Genomic DNA, 7,380 nt, shown 5'->3' with positions numbered 1-7,380 from the left:
AGCTGCACGTGTATTGACTAGGACCAGAAAGAGGGGGAGGGGGTTTGTTGTATTGTGTTAAGCACTTTGTGTTACATTTAACTTGTATGAAAAGTGCTATACAAATAAAGTCTGATTGATTGATTGATTAGCACGTCTGTTGACTTGGATGGTTCCCAATCTCTCACTCCCGGTCGCTATTCTACCATTGTACCAACTGTATTGTGATAATGATAAGATCAAGGGAATGTGTGACCAGCAGACATATTGGCATCAGCGACAGATTTATTACATCTTTGATTCAGATCTTAGTTTGAATCACTCTGTGAGGTGATGCAGCATTCACTAGATAAAACCTAGCAAAGGTATCTGAAGATGCCCAACTGACAGCAGCACATACAAACCAAATGTATCTGGACACCCCTAGGTCTGGGGCTGTTTTTCTTGGTTTGGGCTAGGCCCCTTAGTTCCAGTGAAGGCAAATGTTACTGTAATCTTCTAGACTGTTCTGTACTTCCCCAACAGCCCATAATATTGGATGAGATGTTGGAAGTCAGGTGTCCACACACTTTAGGTTTAGTAAATTAGACAGAATACTTAATTTGCCTGATTTGCATAATCTCCACCCTGTTTTAGCATGTTCACTCCAGGTATACATATGCACGAACACATTTAACTATGCATCAAAATGAAAGTCCCGGTATGACATAGTCCCCACAAAATACATCCTAGTTTATACCCATTGCGACTGTTTAGCAAATTCAACATAGATATTGCTACCTTGTAGCAACTCCCTTTGTTACAATCGCAATCCTTTAGTAAATCTGGACCAGAGTCTCAGCCTAGCAAGGGTATCGGGAGAAGAGGCTGGCATCACAGCTGAGGCAAATAGGCAAGCAAATGGCAGGGGCTAACAGCAGACAGAAAAGATGCAAACAGTTAACCCTGTGCCATGAAAACAGGCTTGTCAAACCTGTTTCAGAAATGTCATATTTGAACTCATCCTGCCGCCAAGTGGAAGCATATCCCATTAGTATGACTAGCGTAGGCCCTATGTGAAATAGAACAGATGTATACAGTATTGAGCATGTTACACAACCAAATCAAAACAAGAAAATTACACTGAGAAAATACCTAGTGCTTCAACAATGCTTACAGAATGGAAGTGCTGGACAAGCTTGAGTGATGGATCTGCCTATTATTGCCTCACAATACTGATTTTCATGAGTCTGCCTTACCACAGTTTAACATAGCTATTCACATCAAAGACTGATGAATCATCAATTATTAAAATGAATTCTGCATGAATACTAATACAACCGCTGTTCTTCTTTCCAAGGGATTGGTGTTGATGACATGTTCATCATGATTTCCGCCTGGCAGCAGAGCAATGTTTGCGACAGTGTTGAGAAGCGTCTGGCAGACACATACAAAAAGGCAGCCATCTCTATCACCATCACCACGCTGACGGACATCTTGGCTTTCTACATTGGTCTCATGACACAGTTCCGCTCAGTGCAGTCTTTCTGCCTTTACACTGCCACAGCTATCCTGTTCTGTTGTATATACAACATCACTTTCTTTGGTGCCTTCATGGCACTGAATGGAAGGAGAGAAGAAAGTGCACTGGCTGACCTGCAGGAAGGCTGAATTCCAATACCCCAAAGGAAGATATAAATGTGAAAGTAAATTATGTAAGAAAAAGAATGATGATGTAGAACCAGTAAATGGACATCCGATAAGTGGACTTTTTAAGGATTACTGTGGACCCTTCTTGACCAAATCATGGAGCAAAGTTTTACTGACCCTGCTTTATGCTACTTACTTGGCTGGCAGTATTTACAGATGTATCCAGACAAAAGAGGGAATAGACCTCCGAAATCTGGACCCTGACAATTCTTATGTTATTAAGTGTTACAGTGATGAAAAGTTGTACTGTAGTACATATGGTCCAAGTGTTACCGTGATTTTAAATGGTGAATGTCAATATTGGAGCAAAACAGAACGAGCAGCTCTCAACTCAAGTTTGGAAATATTTCAAAGTCTACCATTTGTTGACTGAAGCTTATTTGTGTCTTCGCTAAATGTTTATGAAGAGTATGTAAAATCCATATGTAATATAAATAATGAAACTGAATTTAAATCCCACTTACTTGGATTTTTAGAAAAAACTTACTTTAAGCAAGATGTTAACTTCACCAATGACAAGATTTATGCCTCCCGGTTTTTTATCCAGACAATAAATACAGATGATGGTGATAAAGAAAAGAACATGTTGAATAAGCGAAGAGCGGTTGCAGCAAATTGTTCTGATAATAATAAGAATTATTCTTTTATGGTTCATCACCCTGCATTCATCTATTGTGACCAGTATGTTGTCATAGTAGTAATACTATTCAGAATATTTTAGTGGCCACAGCAGCCATGCTGGTCATATCCCTCTTGCTGATTCCAAACCCTCTCTGCTCGCTTTGGGTAACCTTTGCCATTGCTTTTGTCATTGTGGGTGTTGTTGGCTTCATGACCTTGTGGGATGTTAATCTTGATTCCATATCCATGATCAATCTGGTTATCTGCATTGGCTTTTCTGTGGACTTCTCTGCACACATTTCTTATGCCTTGTCTCAAGCGGTAAAGATAAACCCAATGAAAGGTAATTGATGCACTCTACACCCTGGGGTATCCCATAGTTCAGGGAGCTGTTTCTACCATACTGGGGGTGTTGGTGCTATCAGCATCACAGAGTTACATATTCAGAACCATCTTCAAAATCCTGTTCCTGGTCATCTTGTTTGGGGCAGTGCATGGAATTGCTTTCATTCCTGTTTTTCTGACTTTCTTTGAAATCTGCACCTGTTCAGAAAAAGTCAACAATGAAAATAAAGAAACTGATGCTGGGTCAGTGAGCACTTATGATAATCCTGAATTTGATTATGGACCTAATATGGTTGAAGATGGACAATCACAGTTCACATTTTCATCAAATAACCAAATTTGGTTTTCACAATGTGTTAGTGTGAATGGGAATTGTAGCTTGGAAATGAAATTTGAACCTGACTGTCCCTGACTTTCAGAATGGATTATTCTGACATCAGTCTTCCTAATTATGATGTTACAGGTAGGAAAAACAGTTGTGTAGGGAAAAAAACAGTTAAGGATTCTGGTGGCTCTGCAATAAGTGTGAGATAACCATGGAATAGTGGCATCAGTCCTGCAGAATTCTAGATGCTAATAGCCTCCATGCCTTGGAATATATTATTGGCTGTGCAGGCCACACATGGTAGCACCACTGCTCCATTTAATGATTTAACATTTGTATTTTTTTTTCTATTTGTATTTTCATGTCTTTGTTCAATATCTTTATTACAGGACATTATGAAAATGTGCAATTGTTTCTAAATCATTGTAGAACAATAAAATGTGATTTTTTCAATGCCATTCAGTTTGAATAAGCTATAATGTCCAGTTAAAACCCACAATGTAATGAGCTGTGCAGCAATAACTATTTAATATGACTATTTCAAGATATAATATGTAGGATTTTGCAGACCTTGTAGATTCTGTGTTTGTAAACCTCATTCACACCTCCTTTTTCCTCAAGCCCACCCAAACCTCCGTTGAGAACACACCCTCGAGTGCTACAAGCAAAATGTAAAGCAAAAAGGTAAGGTGCTCGGAGATATAGAAATTTTCACGTTGCCTCACAGCAAGAAGGTCATGGGTTTGAATCTCGGTTTGGGGCCTTTCTCTGTGGAGTTTGCATGTTCTCCCTGTGTCCGCGTGGGTTTCCTCCGGGTGCTCCGGTTTCCTCCCACAGTCCAAAGACATGCAGGTAGGCGAATTGGAGACTCTAAATTGCCCATAGGTATAACTGTATGAGTGAATGGTGTGTGTGCCCTGTGATAGGTTGGTGGCCTGTCCACAGTGTATTCCTGCCTCTCGCCCAGTGCATGCTGGGATAGGCTCCAGCACCCCCCACGACCCTGCTCAGAATAAGCAGGTATAGATAATGGATGGATGGATGGATGGATGGTTGGTAACAGTAAGTAGGCAGTGTTATACACGGTCTTTACACTGAGTGCACCCCATAGCGGGTAGGAACATCCTATGGTAGAGCCCCTGCCATTTTGTGTTTTTCCTAGTTTAATATTTAGCTATTCTAGGCTCTGTTTCATGGAGCAGAATTACTGAGTTTGCTGGATAACTGCACTGAGTAAAACTAAAAACCCTCCCAAATCTGCAACATGGACTGAAAAAGAGCTATTATGGGTTTTACTCCAGTTATCCAGCTACCTCAGTAATCCTGCTTCCTTTAATACTCCCCTGGAAATTTAGTTAGAATTTGGATGTAAACACAGAATTGCGCATGGAATACGTAACATTAGCAGGCCATAAGTCCATCATAGCTAGCTAATATACTTGTAAAGTGAATGACTTTTTTATAAAGTTCATAACCTTGTCAAAGTAGATAGCAACTTTGTTAGCTCTGTTACAAAGGTGGTTACACTTAATGTCAGCTAGAGAGCATGCATGCTGTAGTGAATTCATTTTTCCAGATTGAAATAAATGCAGGTGAATTACTGAGCTGGCTGAGTTGCAGCTATAAACAGTGATAGCAGTTCCTATAGGGTGGGGGAAGACTTCTTGATAGAAGAACAGATTTTTATACAAAAGCTATCCAACCTTGGGGCCAAGGTTGGGTAGCTTTTAAAATAATTTAGGGATAATTGGGTAGCAGTATTGCTTTGGAATACGCCATGCTAAATTTGTGAGCTAAGATAACCAATATTATTTCTTGTAACTTGGCCTAATTTTGATATCAGTACTTTTAGTCGCAGGCCTAGATTTGCAAGTCTGAATGACTTATAGATGGTGCTTTGTATGTGTGATTAACTTGGCATTTTTGTACATTGAAAACGTTTTTTTTTTGTTTTTCTTCAGATACTAATTTCCTGTCCCCTTCACATCTAACAATCATAATATTGCTCTTTTTGGCATTATACATTATGTCAAAATCTTCACCATACTGGGAACATATCTTCAATAACTGTTGGAGACCAGCACTATGGAGACCAAGTGCAAAAAAAACAAAAAAACAACCAATTCATCCTCATGCATGAGGTGGTTGATTACAGAATTTCCAATAACGCAACCATTTTACCTGCATGGTCTAATGAGCATATCAGAAAATTATGATTCTTAATATATATTTAGGTACACGTCTATGACACATTTTGTGTGATAATTTCCCATGATATATTCTATCAAATGCTTTAGAAGCATCAATAAAACACTTAAACACTAGAATTTTGTCTTCGATATTTAGCTACTATTTTCTTCAGGGCAAATATACACATTTCTTATATTCTTTTAAAAGCAAAGTGATTGTCAGTGGTAAGAATGTACAATTCAAGCCTGTCCAGCAAGACCCGCTCCAATATTTTAGAAAAAATGCTGGCTAAGACAATAGGTAGATCATCTTCGGAGCTATTTAAGTTAGCAGTCGTGTCTTTAAGTACAGGCAGAAGTAACACGAATATAATCTGGTAGGATACCATGAACTGGAAAAACCAGTAAAACAAAAAGCAAGACATGGAATAAGTTTTTGGCTAGCATGTTTTCGGGGTTCTGTAGTAATAAGGTCCATTCCACATACCTTGTTGTCATCAAGCCTCAACAGAGCATGAAGGACCTCCTCTGGCCTAACTACCATGTTCTCAGCCTCGTCAACATTTTCACCCATATATGTATTACTTTTAACACAGTTGAACAAATCATAATAATGCTGTCACCACAACTCTGACTACTTTCACATCATAGGAACTATTATTTCACAACTTCCTGGCAAGTGAGTTAGCCCTCATCGTATCCTTATTTTTTTAATTCAGTGAAGAGAAGATTTAAATCTTGCACTAGTTTTTTTTAAGCTCAAACAAGGGCCCTTGTCTAATTCTTCCTAACTGTGCCTAACTTTTAAATGTGTCTCTAGCTGCAGCATGTAACTCAGCCACATAGTCATTCCAGTGAGGTTTAATATTATGCACCTTATTCTTTGGTTTACAAAATAGCTTTCTAGAAGCATTGACAGATTCCACAAATATTACTGTACATAAAACATAGATCTTTACTATGTTGATCATTATTACAGTTTATGTCACATCACCCCAATGCATATCTTGGTAAGTCAATGCTATCTAGCAGCTTTTCTGCTTGAGTGGTATATCTGTTATTATCATCCATCACTGTGTTAGCATTATTACCAGAAACAGATAACACAGATATATTCTCAACATTTAAGTACAGAGAAAGCATGTATAAATATTTTTTTTAATTTAGAAAGAATATTAAATACTCTTCTCTTTTTCAAACCTAAGACAGATGGTACAGAAAATGAGAACCCAAAAGATAATTCAAAATATGCATTGGAATTCTATGGTCATTTTTATACCAGTGATGAATGTCCCATCAGTGATACGCCTGCTCTTAAAGACTGTACATTGTATATTGATGGAGAATTCCAATTTATGTTACACAGACATTTCTGTTACTGCAATTAAGAAGGGTATCTGTAAACTAAATGGGAATAAATATCCAGGGAATGATGTGTTGACCAGTGACTTCTAAAAAACTTTTCTGGATGACATTGAGGTATTTGTTTAGAACATTTTTATTGGAGTTTTTTACTTGTTTACTCGGAAGATTATTCTTCCATAAGACGTGTCTTATTATTAATCATAAATGCTAAAAGATTAATTTAATTAATGTAATTTTTATTTTAATAAGTAATACCGCAGATAGTGTGAAGTTAAATTTTAAGCACTCTTGCCTGCTTAATTGTTTCATTTGTGTGTTGTTTTTTTCTTGGTTCAGTTTTTTGAAGTCGCTAGCTGCCTGCAAGCTCAACAGTAGCACAACTAGGTAACATGGCTTTTAACTGTATACAGTGGTTTGCAAAAGCTTGTGCACTCCTGGTCAAATGTACACGTTTTGTTAATTTTCATAAAACTTCTACACATGCACATTTTTTTTAGTTACTTTGTTCTATATGTTAAATTCAATATGTTAAAAGAAAATAAAAACTAATTGTGCATTAAAATTTAAATAAATATGTCTTGTTTCAGTTCCCAGCAGAGGTTGTATGAATTTAATTTCACGTAGAATATTGAAGTAATTGTTCAATTAACCTTAATTACACATAGTACACATATTGTTTTTGTACTCAAGCCTGCTGTAAATGTTTCTCAGCCTCATAATGGATTCCTTGACTTTCATTTTCATGACTTCTCATGTTGCAAACACCAATAACAGAGTCCGAAGGCAATCAAAAGCCTAAAATCAAGGCTAGATACTTAAAGCTGTCTTATACCTGCATGAAGGAAGAAATTGGACACACTTGACTAT

At 37.6% G+C, this 7,380-nt stretch overlaps 1 pseudogene; it reads left to right on the top strand.

Moving 5' to 3' along the window:
• Positions 1-1,344: 1,344 nt before the first annotated feature.
• Positions 1,345-3,408, top strand: LOC118225295 (annotated as a pseudogene).
• The last annotated feature ends 3,972 nt before the right edge of the window (positions 3,409-7,380 follow it).

The sequence above is a fragment of the Anguilla anguilla genome, chromosome 4, assembly GCF_013347855.1.
Source record: "Anguilla anguilla isolate fAngAng1 chromosome 4, fAngAng1.pri, whole genome shotgun sequence".
Classification (NCBI taxonomy): Eukaryota; Metazoa; Chordata; class Actinopteri; order Anguilliformes; family Anguillidae; genus Anguilla; species Anguilla anguilla.
This window is presented reverse-complemented; position numbering and strand designations above follow the sequence as displayed.